At 44.0% G+C, this 18,010-nt stretch overlaps 1 protein-coding gene across 1 annotated transcript in view; it reads right to left on the bottom strand.

Annotated features, from left to right (window-relative positions):
• The window catches only part of LOC144770457 (uncharacterized), a 178,538-nt gene extending 165,013 nt beyond the window's left edge, over window positions 1-13,525 (bottom strand). The window contains exon 1 of the mRNA XM_078654982.1: window positions 12,980-13,525. The gene's annotated coding sequence lies outside the window, so the exon portion shown is untranslated. The remainder of the gene's footprint in view (window positions 1-12,979) is intronic.
• Between the last annotated feature and the right edge of the window lie 4,485 nt (window positions 13,526-18,010).

Genomic DNA, 18,010 nt, shown 5'->3' with positions numbered 1-18,010 from the left:
TACTATACACTGCCCAAAGATAAATTCACTGTTAAAAACTGCCTATCTAAAATTAATCCCAACAGTGCCCTATCTCTACTAATATATATTTTTTTAATGCAAATTTCAGACAAAATGGAAGGCGAACAGAAAGTTTCATTTGAAATTGTCCTTGCAGAGACCAACCAAGAAATCATTGATCCAAATGACATTGAATTTATGGATGAAACTTGGGACCAAGAACTACTGCAATGTGTGCAATCAGTAGATGTCCTCCTTGAAAATGAGGACATTTTACACACTCAAACATTACAAGCTATGTTCAATGAAAATAACGACATTTCCGACAGTGAAATATTAGACATTTTATTAAATTTTGAAACACAATGACAATAATAAATAATTGCTTAAAAAATAAAGAAATAAAAAAAAAATCAACAAAACAAACAATCAATTAACATATAATATTTGAAAAGTCTATCATTCTTTTTTCCTTATAGTACGCTCCCCAGAGCGCTTCCCGGTGCGCGTACCGGGCGCTCCCCACGCAAAAAAAAGCAAAATTGTTTTATTTATTTTTTGCCCCGCGGGGCCCTTTTAAATCCTCCACATCAAACCTAGGGGGTCAGGGAGGATCTACTATGCCCCCTTATGGTCATTTCCCCCTTTGTTTTGGCCTCCTCTTGTCTCTCGATCCTACCGAGAGACAAGATGGCGGCCGCTCCGGACTGTTTAGAATGTTGACAGACACCGGAGAGCCAATCAGCTTCGCTACGCGAAGTTCCATTACGCGTCAAGTGCGTGAACCGGAGCGCTGCCCGGAACGCGCTTACAGATATATATCTTTTTTTGAACGTTAATTTCTCAAAATCCACTGGATCACATATATTGAGACCTAGCAAAGGCACATCGGGCTACCAGTCCCTACAATTTTGCCAGGTTTCGTGCAAATCCATTCAGCCGTTCGGGCTAAAAGTGAGGCCAACCGCCCTATGGAAATTAACATGGGAAAAACACGTTTTGGGACCCCCCTTTTTTCTCAGCCCCCCCTTGACAAACCCCCCCCCCAAATTTTCAGTATCTGCTCAGAAACAAAATGTTCCATTTTCCTGAAAATTTCAGCCAATTCCGTCCACAAACGCCAAAGTTATTAGACATAGAATTTTCAAAAATCCCATAGAGAAAAAATCCTAACTATATATACCTACTGGCGACCGCCAGTAGGTAATATATATATATATATATATAACATTTCTATGGCAAAATAAAACCCCTCATTTTGTTCCTTTTCAAATTAAATGTATTAAGTGTTACAACTTTATTCCAATCAAGATGATTTCAGGTGTGCCATACTTTTGTCATAAGTAAGACTGTTAGCGTTGTAGTTGTTCTTTAGAACACTCTGGGACATTCTGTCATTGGGCTATAGTTGGGCTACATCTGGCTGATATTTGGGCTACATTTGGGCTCTTTTGTCTCTGGTGGCCATCTTGGGAGACTGCATATCAGAATTTTTTTAATGAAATATAAGAGGATTTGAGAAGTCACTCAAAATGTGCCCTAATTTTTCTTTCTTCAGCACTAATCATAATTTCTATGGCAAAATGAACCCCCTCATTTTGTTCCTTTGCAAATTAAATGTTTTAAGTGTTAACACTTTATTCCAATCAAGATGACTTCAGGTGTGCCATACTTTTGTCATAAGTAAGACTGTTAGCGCTCTAGTTATTCTTTAGAACACTCTGGGACATTCTGTCACTGGGCTATAGTTGGGCTACATCTGGCTGATATTTGGGCTACATTTGTTTTTTTTTGTCTCTGGTGGCCATCTTTGGGCTACATTGGGCTACATTTGGGCTCTAACATATATATAGCCCAATGTAACTATATATATTTTTCAAAGTTAATTTTCGTAAAAACCACTGGAGCATATATCTTGAGACATAGCAAAGGCACATCGGGCTACCAGTCCCTACAATTTTGCCAAGTTTTGTGGAAATCGATTCAGCCGTTCGAGCTAAAAGTGAGTCCAACCGCCCTATGGAAAACTCAATGTTAAAAACACGTTTTGGGACCCCCCTTTTTTCTCGGCCCCCGCTTGACGAAACCCCCCCAAACTTTCTGGGCACGCTCAGAAACAAAATGTGCCATTTTCCTGAAAATTTCAGCCAATTCCGTCCATCAACGCCAAAGTTATTCAACATAGAATTTTCAGAAATCCCTATTCAAAAAAATCCTAACTATATATACCTACAGGTGACCCTTGGTGGAATGCTTTGTCAATGGGTTTCTTACCGTTTCACTGAGAAACGGTGGGTGAGGCAATCAATGAGCTACTCAGAAGCACTGAATAGTAACAAATTATTTGCATGAGGAATTGGGGGGTATTTTAGGTTAGAAATACCTGGCTGATAGCAACGTTTCTTTAATAAATGCTTAAGAAAAAGTGTTAAGTTACCATAGTTCCTAGTGTAGCTGGTTTGTACGTCCACCATCTAATGACACAAAATGTTTACTTCCAACAATCCATACATATTTCGAAAAGATACACTGATGATGTTTTGACCATATGGGAAGGAGAAGACACCAAACAATTTGTTTTATAAACTGGCTTAACACCCAGAATGCGTTCCTGAAGTTTACCTATTCCTTAAGTTTCACAGAGAATGTGTTCTCAGACAAACATCAGAGCAGAACAAGGCAAATCAAAAACATCAAGTCATAAAAATCCAGAGTGAAATTACCTGCTACAGTATGACAACTTCCACCCTCGTCACCGGAGGCAGAATCTCCCTATTGGTCATTTTTAAGGTTAAGGCGTAACTGCACAGATATAAGCAATTACAAAACACAAGCGGCAAGCCCGGCCGCCAATTTCAGAGCCAGGGAATATCTGGATAAGGTGGTACAAAAATCCATGAAGAGAGCCCGTAAAATTAATCATACCTTCACCTCATACTCTAACTGGTGTCCCACTACTCCGAACAAGTCATCGCTAGTACCACCTCTATTACATGCCGAAATGTGTTAAAAATGCTTTTGTCAATGGAATTCAAGGCATGTGTCCGCCCTCCTCCAACTTTTCGCGTCCAAACACGGTTTGCTCAGAATTGGACTCTTGTCCAGCACATCTTTCAATACGATAATAGCATCAGGGTCACACCGTGTACTTATACAACTGGATCTGTGAAGCTTCAAATGTGCTCAGAAGAAGCTTCTTGTTTCTAATTGAACCTTGGAGCACATACATCTGTGCACTTGAAAGAATTTTGGATGAGCCCCGAATAAGTCCTACATAAGGACGAAACGCGTTGGTTACCATGTGGAGAAAATAAGAATAAAGAATAAAGGAACATTTATAAAATATTCTTGCCCTGAAGTTGTTTATTATTACACTTGTCCCATGCTTTTGACTGTACAAGTTAGTGTGTGCTGATCAAACCTTTTTCTATACATTATTGTATAACGAATGTTTGATTTTGGCATTATTGGATTCCCACCATTTTAATTAAATAATTGGTTAAGTAAGCTTGGATCAATTTGTTTTTTAATGCAGAATCATCACATTAACTCCTCTGACAAGAAATCCTCTAGCCCATTTTCAACAAGCTTTTTTTTTATTCGTCACCATATTGCCCTGTTGTTGAATTAATCAATAGTATCGTGCTCCTACATTTGGAAAACACTCGAGCAACAATAGTGGGCTAGAACTATATGATTGTATGCCTTCTGTACGCCTCCCCATTGTCTTGCTGGAAAAAAACTGTGTTGCTACCCTCCACCTTTCATCACAGAATAAGCTGCTGCAGACCAAGAAATAGAAGCGGCCATCACCGGAGCAAAACTAAGCAAAGAGGTGCCAACAATACACCAATACATGTCAAATCTCAACAAACTCGGACACCAAACATCGCACCTCTACAAATTACTTAGGGCAAAAACAACAAATTTAAACAGGAAAGTCATAGATCACTGGGAAACACTAAACGAAGGGCGGTTTAGCGAGAAAGAAAAAGCCCTCCTCTGGGCCTCGGCAAGCAGGTACAAAGTCACCTCCACACTAGCACAAACAAAATTCTGGCTCCTACACAGAGCGTACTGGACCCCGGCACGCCTAGCAGCGGTCGGTCTCACTGACAACGACCTAGGCTGGAACTGTCAGAAACAGAGAGGTGACCTAGAACACATGATAGTCCAATGCCCTAAAGTTAAAAATTTCTGGGGGAAAGTAACAGAGTTCATCCACAATGTAACTGGGTACACTCCAAAACTAGATCTCCTGAGCATAGCAAACGCATTCACGGCACCGGAGATTCAATCTGACAATGACAGCAGCCTCATTGACCTGCTCCTCCCGGTGGCAACAAAGACAAAACCGCTGTGAATGCACCTTTCTGCCCTACACAGACCCCCGCCTCCCACCCTGCGCCATAACAAGCCCGTATGTATTATTACCGATACGTATGTTTACATTTACCAGTGTTGCCTTCGATCGGCTTACTCTGTACTGTTTTGTTAAAATTTCTTCTAATAAAAACTTTTGAAATAAAAAAAAGAAACTGAAAATCAAAAAAAAAAGAACATTGTGCGGCAAGAACAGTGCCACATTTTTATTGTGTTAGCGCTCTTAAATGATTCTGTGTTTCTCCCACATTTCTACCAATCCTGTCATCTTGTGTCCGTTGGCATGATTTTTTCAGCTGGAACGATTACTGATACCGTATAGCTTACGGATTCATGTCCTCTGGAGATCTACACTATATTTGTGCTGCAGCATAATTCTCTCTCACATCACACCTGCCATGCCATTTGTCACTTATGCAGTTCAACAGGAAAACTGCCAATTTGTAATTCTCCTGAGTCCCATTAAATAAAACACGCCACTATTACAAAACCGATCATTGTTTGAAAAAATTACGATGAGAGCCAGACAAGTCCTCACCCGAATCACTCTCATAGACACCAACAGTCATGTGTGCTGCTTCCACTTGGTCACGTCAGTGTGGTCAGTAGGATTGTGGTGTCTGTTCATTAAACCTTTGCAACAAAATTCCGCTAAAATAACATGCTTTAAATCTTATTCTGTGAATATGTCGAAGCTGCTGGAAGGTATTACCAAAGAACTTAAAGTTCTGGGAATATAAAAAATGGAAAACAAGGTAGTGTGCAATAGAAATGAAATATTCCCCAACATCCTTTATACACCCCCACCCCTCCTTTGAGTGTTGTTTCCACCCCTAAATCAAGGGTAGAGTCGCTGGCATTGGTCTGCGATTGTTCACAAAGGACATACGAATTCTGCTGAATTCTGCTTTCAGTGGTTGGTGGTGAAGGCCAGAGCAATGTCTGCACATTCCAAGACACCTCTACTTTAAACAAAATAGGAGCAGTCTTAAGCGAGAGGCGTAATTGCAGCTCAGTGTGGACCATTACTAGCAGAATGTTCCTTTTGTAAAATTGCTCCCACCAAGTAAAATGCACAAAAAAGACTCCTCACCTCCCAAATGTATTACTGTGAATAAATGGCTTATTTCTCTCGCTGTGAAAATAAAAAGTACTTCTCTGTCATGGGTCGAGCCAGGCAGCACATATGCTGCTCTGCGAGGCATGAGGTATTTAGACTATGGGCTTGAAGCACTGCAATTGGTTCCTCTTTCGGTCCTTTGTAAATGCCGGCTTTTAATTGGTTAAACAGCTAACTAGTCCCTCCTTTTGGTCTTTCGTAACCTCCCATAGGGATTGTCCCCGTTATGTGTGCTCTTCATTTTACAGTTATTTATGAAACTCTGTGAGCACTATTTCTTTTTTGTGGCTTGCCAGCTGCTTGAACGACAACGCGATTCGTGCTTACCTTCTCTTGTTTATTTTTTGTGGCTTTTTTCTGTTTGCAGCAGCACTTCATTGCCTGCGCTGCACCTTCAAGTGTCTCCGCAACCCACCTTCTCACCCCTCCCAGATTGCCAATTGTCTATCGAAAATACAGATTAAAAAGGCATCTAAAGGTGTAGTCACAGGGCTAAAATATAAAATCCCATAGCACTGACACTAGACTACATGTAAAGCAATGCCATGGGGCAGTCGCAGCTGAGCCCTGGCTGTACAGACACTGGTTCTCCAGATGTAAACATGAGGAGTGAGGACCCGGCAACCTGCTTCTGCCTGCCAAATTCTCCATATCAGCAGCTTCCCACTTCCTCCTCCATTCCCCTCTGCCGCCCATCTTAGCCCTCCTCCTTCTCCCTGATATCCAATGAGAGTGTAGGGTTGTACAGCTCCTGCATTGATATCAAATGAGAGTGTAGGGTTGTACAGCTCTGGATTACTTTGTCTCCTCAGACACATAGTTCTTGCTTGAGGACATGTTTCACATCTATTCTGTCTAAAACAGAGGGAGTGCAATCTATCAAACAATCAAGGCCTTTATAGCCCGCCTTCTAAAGTGTGAGGGTCTCAAGGCGCTGAAGGAAGGGAGGTCATTTCTTAATTGTATGCCCTCCACACTGTGCTAAAAGCGTCTTCTGTGGCCCCATCGGTACATCTTTCTAAGTCCTCTAGGCAATGCTACAGCTGCTTTTCTGATCTTAAGTGGTAATTCCTCATTCTAAGTCCTCTAGGCAGTCTTGCAGCAGTGTGTCTGTTACCAGTGGTAATTCCTCATTCTTAGTCCTCCAGACAGTGCTAACGGCTTCTCTGGTCACCAGTGGTAATTCCTCATTCTACGTCCTCTAGACAGCACTGCACCTGCTTCTCTGGGCCAGTCAGTGATTCCCACATTTTAAGTCCTCTAGGCAGTGCTGCTCCTGCGTATTTGCTCCTGCCAGTAACTCCTCATTCCAATTCCTCTAGGCAGTGCTGAGCTACTTCTCTGGTTCCATATGTAATTCCTCATTCTAAGTCCTCTAGGCAGTGTTGCTATGTGCTTCTCTGGTCCCATCAGTAATTCCCCCATTCTAAGTCCTCTAGACAGTGCTACTACTGGTTTCTCTGGTCCCAGTGGTGATTCCTCATTCTAAGTACTCCAAACTGCTGCAGCTGCGTCTCTGCTCCCAGCAGTAATTTCTCATTCTTAGTCCTCTAAACAGTGCTGCTAGATGCTTCTCTGGTCCTGTCAGTAACTCCCCCATTCCTAAGTCCACTAGGCAGTACTGCAGCTGTATCTCTGGTTACAGTGGCAATTCCTCATTCTTGGTCCTCTAGGCAGTGCTGCTAGCTGCTCCTCTGGTCCCATCAGTATCTCCTCCATTCTAAGTCCTCTAGGCAGTGCTGCAGCTGCGTCTCTGTCCTCAGAGGTAATTCCTCATTCTGAGTCCTCTAAACAGTGCTGTAGCTGCTTCTCTGGTCCTGTCAGTAACTCCCCCATTCTAAGTCCAGTAGGCAGTGCTGCAGCTGTATCTCTGGTTACAGTGGTAATTCCTCGTTCTTAGTCCTCTAGGCAGGGCTGCTAGCTGCTCCTCTGGTCCTGTCAGTAACTCCTCCATTCTAAGTCCTCTATGCAGTGCTGCAGCTGTGTCTCAGTTCCCAGAGGCAATATCTCATTCTTAGCCCCCTAGACCGTGCTGCAGCTGCTTCTCTGGTCCAGTCTTTAACTGCTCCATTCTAAGTCCTCAAGGTAGCGCTGCAGCTGTGTCTCCGTTTACAGTGGCAATTCCCCATTCTTAGTCCTCTAGTCAGTGCTGCTAGCTGCTTCTCTGGTTTCGTCTGTAATTCCCCCATTCTAAGTCCTCTAAACAGTGCTACTAGCTGCTTCTCTGGCCCTGTCCGTAATTCCTCAGTCCAAGTCTTCCAGACAGTGCTGCTACTCTGGTCCCATTGGCAATCCCTCATTCTAAGTCTTCCAGGCAGTGCTGCTTGCTGCTTCTCTCGTCCCAGAGGTAATTCCTCATTCTAAATTCTCTAGACAGTGCTGCTACTTTGGTCCCTTCTGTAATTCCTCATTCTAAGTCTTCCAGACAGTGTTGCTAGCTGCTACTCTTGTACCGTTGATAATTCCTCATTCTAAATCCTCTAGACAGTGCTGCTAGCTGCTTCTCTGGTCTCATGTGTAATTCCTCATTCTAAGTCATCTAGACAGTGCTGCAGCTGCTTTTCAGATCAGGTCAGTTACCCCCCCTATTCTAAATCCTCAAGGAAGTGCTGCAGCTGTGTCTCTGGTCACAGTGGTAATTACTCATTCTTAGTCCTCTAGGCAGTGCTACTAGCGGCTTCTCTGGTCCCAGAGGTGGTTCCTCATTCTAAGTACTCCAAACAGTGTTGCAGCTGCATCTTTGCTCCCAGCAGTAATTCCACATTCTTAGTCCTCTAAACAGTGCTACTAGCTGCTTCTCTTGTCCGGTCAGTAACTCGCCCATTCGGAGTCCACTAGGCAGTGCTGCAGCTGTATCTCTGGTTGCAGAAGTTATTCCTCATTCTTAGTCCTCTAGGAAGGGCTGCTAGCTGCTTCTCTGGTCCTGTCAGTAACGCCTCTATTTTAAGTCATCCAGGCAGTGCTGCAGCTGTGTCTCTGTTCCCAGTGGTAATTCCTCATTCTTAGCCCGTAGACAGTGCTGCAGCTGCTTCTCTTGCCCGTCTGTAACTCCTCCATTCTAAATCCTCAAGGTAGTGCTGCAGCTGTGTCCCTGTTTCCAGTGGTAATTCCCAATTCTTAGCCCTCTAGACAATGATGCAGCTGTGTCTCTTTTCATACATTTTATTTTATTTATTTCACAGAGTTTTATATAGCACAAACTTGACCCCTATCGGGTATCAGAGCACCAGTTGCATTATATGAGGGCACATCCATTTTTGTTAGGCACGGGGAGATTAAGTGATTTGCCCAGAATCACAAGATGTTCAGCGTCTTTGCCGAGACACGAACCCAGTTCCCCAGATTCGAGGTCGACCGGATTAGCTATTAGGCCAACTCCTCTCCCCAATACATGCACTACACTCCAAACCAAAACACATGGGTAAAATAAATTGTCATTTACAACGCCAATAGCTCTAACCCTCACAAATGCGAGACCTATAGCACTGCAAATGCTGTTTTTGATTTTTTTATTATTCAAGCTGTATCTTTAGTATTGTCACAGACTTGAGGGGGTGGTCGGAGGGACGATTTTATGTCTGCCCTGTCTTAGCTGTGTCTTCAGCATCAGTATTAAAAACAAATTAAATAAATATACCCAGCAAAGGGCAGTGGCTGTTGCTTCTTGTGCACTATGAGCAACAGCATGTTTACACACCCACCTGAAAAGGTGTGCACATCATTGCAGATCTGGTGGGCCAATATTTTACTGCTGCCTGAACGTCTCCTGGCTGTAACGCTTCACACGGTAGCATGTGCCTCCGCTTATGTATACTACTGCTCTAAGTACCTAGGCGGGCAGCATCTCTACAATGCTTAGGTTGTACCCTTACTGTCCTACCTCCAAAGCATGCACCTCTCCCACCCTCACACCTATTCTTGTTATATCGCTGCTTATGTACCTCCATTAGATGTAGCTCTTCCAAACTGCACGTCTTCTGCTTGTACTTCCATTGACTGCAATGTACCTCAACTTTTTTGTATGCCTTGTCTGTGCAGTCAAGCGGAGGACTCTGATGTCTGAACATCTGCTGTTCCTTTATCTTTGCTTACCATTCCTTCTGCTTGCCTTGATTTGTAAAAAAAAATAAGTCCTGGGGCTCTCGTCAGGAGTCTACTGCAGCTTGCAGCATAGATTGCCACTGCCAGTGATGGTAACAACTCAACTATTAACCATCACACTTCTACAAGTGTGACAATTTGGACTATTTCCAGCCCCCAAAGCTATAAGAATGACTTGGGTGGCAGGTAATAGTCATTTTTTATTATATTTAATTAATACTGAACTGTTGTTGTGAGCATCCCTAATATGGCCAGACAGCGCCACCTTGTGGCAGTCTGTCGCAAGCACCGTGTTTACAATTAAGTGCTGGTGCCGAGCAGTGCTTTAAATGGGAAAAATAAGTGCAGGTACTCATTAAAACGAGCTAGAAGTGTTGCGAGGGGGGCGGGGCTAGGGGCGGGGCTTAAGGCAAGACATGATGATACTTCATGACCAGCCGCGGTCGGTAGTGGGAGTACATGCCGGGCGGGGACGTGGGGAGGGGCAGGGTGGGGTAGTAATCTATGGATTACGGAGCTTTACAGGTAAGTAAACATATCAATTAATAAAACAAATTTAGTTGCAAGCACTGCATCGCATTTCGGGATGCAGTGCATGCAACGAAATTTGATTTATTAATATGTTTACTTACCTGTAAAGCGCCATAATCCATAGATTACTACCCCCCACCCTGCCCCTCCCCCTCCCCACCTCACCGCCCGGCAGGTACTCCCACTACCGACCGCGGCTGTTCATAATTCTATATTAGTTGCAGCACACACCAAAACACATGAGAAATGTGTTTATATAAACAAAGCAAGTTAACTCATTACACAAAATGAAAGAGAAATGCTATAATATGTTAACATTTCCTTTTTTTGCAATAGATGCACCTTCTTAATGCCATACTGTTAATTGCTGTTGTTTGGCAAAAAGCCATATATTTCTCAGCACATGAGTAGGAAGAAACTGAAAATACCCCCACGTCGCACCAAAGCTCTTATGGCACCAAGCAAATGAAGCAAATCATCATGACCCTCCTCAGAAGATATCTCTTGTCTTTTCTATAGATCTATCCATTCATCCTTTCATCCTACCCTTTACCTGCTGATAACCACCATTTAACCGTTACATTCTGTCATCTATTCTGTCTTTTATCCATCATTCAGTTTTCACCATTCCGTCTGTCCACCCTTCATATTCAAACCTAGCCATCCATCCACCCATCTCCAAACCTATCCATTCAAACTTTCACTCATCCATCTCTTTATCCACCCTTTCGCTTATTTATTAATCCTTTCACTCATCTATCCATCAACCCTTTCACTCCTTTATTCCATCCACCCTTTCATTCCATCCACCCTTTCACTCAATCCCTCCTTTCACTGATCCATCATCCACCCTTTCATCCATCCTCCCTCCCTTTCATTCATCCATCCAATCTTTCACTTATCCACCCGTCATCCCCCCTTTTATCCAATAATCCACCCCCTTTCACCCAGCCATCCATGCTTTCACTCACTCACTCATCCATCCAACCATCCATACATCCACCCTTGTTCACTCATCCAGCCATAACCTTTACACTATCAATACAACGTTCATTGCCTCAGCAGGTTCTCCATGAAAGTTGTGACTCGTATCATGCTCTTTTTGACCACTCCCTCGGAAACCTCTGTCATCTGACACTTGTTTGCGCAAATGCGCAGGATAGTGTGACTGTGATTGACAGCACAGGGCATGAACAGACCCTGCTCTGTCAAGCACAGCGTGATTGTGAGCACCTCATTATTCAAATGAGCCGTGCTGAATAGCTCAGCAGGTGCTCAGATGGGGGGCTGGAGAAGCGGCGATTTGGCTGCCAGACACACGTTCCACTCCGGCTCACCAGCAAAAGGCAATGAGACTTACTTTTCATGAGTACCAGTACTCTCTACGGCAGTAGAGAAGTGTCGATACTCAGAGTGATAAATCTGAGAAGTGCCGGTACTCAGTAACAGTGAGTACCGGCCCATTTAAAGCACTGGTGCCGAGCACCGGAAAGCACTGGCTCAAATTAAGCACTGGGAACAGCCCAGTTTTGCTGCACGTGATTCTAGCTGCACTAGCGAGTGACTCTTCTTGGTTGCAGCTATCTTGCCCAGAGGGTAGGTGTTGTGACCAGAACATCCTAAACCTTTATTTGATTCATCCAAAGCTCTATATTTCTGTTCTTTCTTTTTCACTATCCAGATTTCACACATTTCTTTTCTTTTGGATTTTGAACTTGCTCACTGACCCTCCCTTTCTTTTTTCTAAAATACTTACGCATCTTCTTGATTCCTTCCTCAGTCCCTCCTTCTTTCATGATTACCTTTTTTTGATTTTCTCGTTATTTATTCCTTTCTCTCTCTACATAACATAGTGCCTGGCATTTATGTAACCCCGTTCAACTATTAGTTTACCATATTACTTTTACACCTGCTCACCAAGCTAAAAATTGCAACAAAAAAAAAATATCAATCACTTAGGTGAAACCTATTGCATTTACAAGCGCTTGTTAATCATACCAACAGGAGCATTTATTAATGTAAGAGTTGCTATCAATCAGGTATTTTTAACATAAAAGATTCCCCCCACTCCCTTAACTCCTATCCTCTTACAAATAATTTGATATTATTCAAAGCTCTCTTACAGCTTAATGGTTGCAGCGCGCCCCTTTTCACAGCAGGACAGGAAGAAACCCAGTGATGAAGCATGCCACCATGGGGGTGGCGTGGGTGAGGGTTATACATATATAAATACATATATAAATAAGCATTTTTTTATTAGCTTTCGAACGCAGCCTACATAGTCCATATGGTAGAGAAGTGCTCTCTTAATTTGTGTATAGTTAGAGGAGGACGAACCCCCCTCTATTCTCCCTCCAATTTGTAAAATACTCTTCGGGACATAGTCATCTGACTACCAAACCTGCATCATATCAACCAATGCATTACTCACCACCTAAATAGTAAAGTCGTTTATGTTACAAGAATTAATCACTCTACCTCCGAATCATCTATGGTAAAGTCAAATAAAAATCAGTTCCTTGCAGGAGTGACTTCACTCAATGCCCAGGAGGAGCGCACAATAAGCCAGTGCACCACCAGTGTGCTTGCACAGCCTCTCTGTTTCCACAGGTGATTACTGGATTCTTGATCATCAAACATTGTACACTTAACTCACGTGGATAAGCCGACGTTGACTAAGACTACAGTTCCCAGAGTGCATTAGGTTTTTAAAGGAACGCTCGATCTGGAGGGCTTCACCATGAGACCATGAGATATGGAGCTGCAGCACATTGATTATGTGTCGAGTGTATTTTCTAAGGGCTCGACGGGAGGCACAACATAGACATAAATAGCGGCTCTTACCTTGTAGTGTTGCGCCCGCAGCAGCCCCACGGGAGGTTGTGTTCAGGCGGCCTGGCTGTGCACTGTAGGAAGTTAGAGCCGCAGGCAAACCCGTTCTTCCCCTTTCCCCGCACCGAGGTGACGCAATAGTGAAAGTCCCTGGGCTGACTTCAAAGAAAAGGAATCAGATTTTAACCACACTAGAGGCCTGATAACTGAGTCAATCTCTGTTTACCCGACTGTGGCATACTTCTTGCTGCCCGGCAGCCCGGGCAAGTGCTGGTGGGGGTCTGAATAACCGTAGGGTGGCGTCTCGTTTTAGCACGCACAATGTTTATTTGACGCTCAACATAAACAGTCTCAACATAAACAGTATTCGGGGTCGGGAATGGCTAACTTTTCACTGGAGTACTTCCTGGGCAGAGGAGGGATCGTAGGCGGAGGCGAGGGAGGGATCGTGGGCGAAGGAAGGTTGTAGCCGCTGGAAGATTCTGGAGTCCACTTCTGATGGTCAAAGTTCACTCTCGTAGCTCCAGCTTCCTCACAGCCGCGTGCAGAACGAAAGAGAGCGCGCGCGCGGAGAAAGAGCACATCTGTGAATGAAAAGAGAGAGGAAATGAGCGGGCTGTTTTGAATATTTTTGCCTGAGCTGATTTTAATCCAGGCTTATCCTTTGCATCGTGGGACCTGTGTTCTTATTTGCATCATTACAAAAGAAGGGCTACGCGTTCCTGAATGCAAAGAGAAATGGATGCCCTGCAGCAGCTGGTCTCGTGGGGCCCTGGGAACCCTGGCAGCTAAGCCGTGGCTATCATCAGTGCAGCAGGCGCAGTGCCACCAGGGTCCAAAGGGTTTTAGGAGACTTCCCCTATTACGTCTGTCTCAGTCAGAGGGACTCATTTTATTCGCTTGCATTAGTTGAAGAGGCGCGTTGGGGCCCTTGGTACTGTAGCTAACCTACTGTGCCAAAGGCAAATAGTTCCATAGAGACTGCAACTTTTTACAATTGTTTTTAGAGTTTATATAGTGCGAAATCGACCACAAGGTATCAGAGAGCTTAACATGACACATTCATTTTGTTAGGTATGGGGGACTTAATTTGAGCAGGTGCTCAGCATCAGCACTTCTTTCACAGGGCCGGGGCTACAATTTATGACCCTGCAGGTGGTGGTCTCAATATTAATTGTTCAAAGTTAAAATAAAAATAAAAAGAATAACATACATTGCATGGTGACTGGCTGGTAAATGTTCATAGACAGGCCAGCATACGCCTGTCCAGGCAGGCATGATTGTGTATCACCACGTTAGTGATGATGTCATCACGCTGATCACAAATCCAAGACGTCATCGAGAAACTATTGCTTGCATTATATTCCCCGAGTCTACTGCACCCTGCCACTGAGTGAGTGTAAGCCTCCCATTGGATAATTGCAGCTGGGGGCTGGCTCATGACGGAGTTGAGGCAAGGAAGCTACGAGAGCGCATTTAGAACTTGGGAGTGAGGGCTCTTGAGGAAGAATAAACAACAGTAAGTGTGGACTTTCCACTTGCTGCGTAGCCAGAGTAGCATATCCTGCAACCCTCATTGCTGCTATCCTCAACGTGCTAGATGCGGCTGTGGACTAACACGACTTTTGTGCGCCATGGCGTCACCTGTAGAATCTGTGCGCTGCACCCCAGCATGGTAATTGCTGAGCGTGCTTGAGTCCAGTAGGCACCAGAGCCATACTTACCGGTATTGGCAGCATTACAGCTGGGGACAATGCCTGTGCTGTAGAAGGCAGGGTCACAGCAAGCTGAGCCGATGTCATCGCCATCCCTAGACCTAGTAATGACAGGCAGCACTAGCAGTGACATCACCTGCTGTGCTCGAGCAGCCGTACGTTCCGCAATAAACCCAGTCATACCACACTGATTAATATATAAAAAAAAAAGCATTTTCATTTGGTGTACATTTTGTTTTTGCACTCGGTGTAGGTAAGAAAGTAAAACACGCCATCTTCCACTTCTTTAGGAATGACAACAGGAAAACACAGAGTTCAAAATAGCAGAGTACAGGCTGATAACAGGGGTCACAGGCAGCAGCAGTGTTATAGATGAGAGATAGAGCAGGAGTAAAGAGGAGAAAGAAACGATAGGAGAGGAGAGATATAAGACAGAGCTAAGTAGAAGAAAAGGAGAGCAAATCAGGTACAAAGAGAAAGCAGCCATGATATGGAGAAGAGAGCATTAAGAAGAAAGACGATAGAATGAAAGGATGTAGAGGACAGGACAGAGGGAAAAAAGCAGACAAATGATAAAATGGAGACACAGGTAATCACTGTTAGAAGAGTGATAGTAAAGAGCTAAGATCGAGGGGAGAGAGAGAGCATGGATAAAAGTGAAGAGGAAAAGGGACAGGGCTAGAATGAATAGAGGGCAAATCAGAAATATAGGGAATAAGGTAACCCACAAGGTATGACAAAGATGATAGAAAACAATTAGAGAGGTGAGAGGATAGACTCTTAGAGCAAAAACTTAGGGGACCGACTACAGATCAAGGTTAGAAGATAGAGACTGAGGCAGTGGGAGTGTTGAAAGTGGGGCTCACCCGAGGAAGAAGTGAGCTGTGGCCTCCTTGGCAAAATTTTTAGCACCTGCACTTCTTTTTTTACAAATTAAGCACTGGTGAGAGATTAAGTGATTTGCCCAGAATCACAGGATGTTGAATGTCCCTGCAGAGATTTGAACCCTGTTCCCCATCTTCGAGGTCGACCGCTCTAGACGCTAGGCCATATCCTCTATGTCTTAGTGATGATTTGTCTGGTGGGGCGGGTCAGAGACAGAATACTTTATTTTCTCCTTAAGCCTCTTCCTGCGCCTTGTACCTCCTCCTATCCTTGTGGGCACTTCACTGGCTACATGGTGACCCCCGGGTCTGCTGATTAAGGTAAATGAAAGTGGTCAGCAGAAGGACAGAGTGGTAAAATGAGAGAGAAGGAAGGTAGAGACTGAGACAAGAGATAAAGTAGTGGGAGAGCTGAGGTAGGGGAAGATGTAAAATAAGGTAAAAAAAGAGACATAATCAAAAAGAAAGATACACAGAATAAGGTAGGTAGAGAAATGGACGTGGAGAGATAGGTAAGACGTTTGGGTGATTTAGAGAGGCAGAGAGAGCTAGAAGTAGGAAAGAGCAAATGTTGAGGTTGGGAGGGGGTGGGCTACACTGAGAGGTAAAAGAGACAGGAAAGGGAGAAAAAAGGTTTCTTACAGGTAGATGCACAGACAATTAAAGGTAGACAAGTGGAGAGATGAGGTAGTGAGAGAGGTATTGAAAGATGTAAGCAGAGAGAGGAAGAGAGTGGTGAAGTGAAGAGTGGGACACAGTGAGAAGGGGCTGTAGAAAGACAGGCCAGGAAAAGAGAGTAGTACAACAGAAATAAAGGTATGAAGAGACTTGAGTGGTATAAAGAAGGGCGGGGTATCTCTGCATTCTGTCCATCAACTGTTGTTTTTGCATTTGTCACCGTCCGAGTGGGATGGGTATGCTCAAACGTGAGTCCCGTGCTCTCCATGCCACTGGAATCAAGCTATCCTGGCTGATGAGGACTGAAAGCCCGAAACCGGTCTTAGGATGCTTGTTTCCAGTACAGGGAGGACCTGGCGTGGCAGTTCGGGCTGGACTGTTCCCTTGGGGCACAGGGCAAGATTGATTTTCATATGGATGGGTTAAAACTGGAATGGCATGGTGAGCAAAAAAACAATGGATTTAGGCACAGATCTCTGTACTGGGGTGTAGTGTAGTTCCTATTATCCCAATAGGCTCTGCGCATTGGAATAATATCTTCAATAGTATAGACGTAGGACAGAGGTTAACTAGGTCTTCTACTGACGATATTAGACTTAAAGTTTAGTGTTTGCCAGCTAGCTCAGAGTTCACTAGAAACTTTCTCGAATAGACAAGGAGGATTTTAACCTCCCTGGATAGACAAGAAGGGATTTAGTTTCTGACAACCATAGAACATGACAACTTTGCTCTCCCCTAATCAAGAGTATATCTCTAGAGTCGTGTGAAAACAAAAGACAACTTATTTTACTCAGTCAGTTCAGTGCATTCTTAGTTTCACCAGATTGTAGAGAAAGGAAGAGACGGGTGTGTTCAATAAAAAGATGTTATTTATTGATCAGTCTCTTTTCTCGTACAAGAGAAATGAATCGCTATTATTGCAATACTTATAGTTAAGTAAAGTGCATACAGTAAAAACAGAATTATAAAATAATACTGTAAAAGCATTGATATGGTTTCTTAGCCATATGATACTTTAAAATGGATAAAATAGATACATACATATAGACATTGACTAATCGTACTCAACTGGTGCTTCTAACCACGCCTACCCCAGTGTACCTGACCTAAGCCTAATACGTGGGCGGGAGTAGATAAGTAGCAGTTTAAGTTAAGTTTGCTTTGCCAAGGGTCTGACTCAAGAATTCTCTGCAAGGGTTATTCAGTTCAGTACCTGGGAATTAGAAGGCTGGAGGGCTGGTATCTCTATCTCAGGGCTTGATATCCCAGCTGCCTGCGAGGGCGGCTGGAAGCGCCGGGCTGGATTTCTCGGCAGGAGAAAAGGCAGCGTCTCTCTCTCAGCGCGTCAGAAAGGAGGGGCAGCGTCTGTGGGCTTCGCTGTCAGCTGGGCTCCTCGGCAAGTCTCGCTGCTCCAATCTTGTCACCACCGCGTGTCTTTGCTTAAGGCAATGTCGGTATTATTTATACCTGAAAGGTGCCGAGATTGACGTAAGGATGGACATAAATACGTAAATAAGGATGTCATATGAACTGGTCGTTCGCACATTCTTTGCTGAAGTTCTCGGTGAAATCAAAACAATGGCTGCGGGGATTTCCCAGGTCACTGTAGGTTTGATTTGTTTTGAGAACTCCGTATGCCTATTAGGGGGCTGGAGAAATAGTGCTTGCCTAATGAGATGGCATGCGTTATGACCTAAACAGATAACGGGCTTCTGTGCCGTTGTATGGCCAATCAGATAACGTGCTTTAGAGCCGTTGAATGGCTG

This window comes from Lissotriton helveticus, chromosome 7, assembly GCF_964261635.1.
Source record: "Lissotriton helveticus chromosome 7, aLisHel1.1, whole genome shotgun sequence".
Taxonomy (NCBI): Eukaryota; Metazoa; Chordata; class Amphibia; order Caudata; family Salamandridae; genus Lissotriton; species Lissotriton helveticus.
Note: the sequence above shows the minus strand (reverse complement) of the source record. Positions and strands in the feature narration are given on the sequence as shown.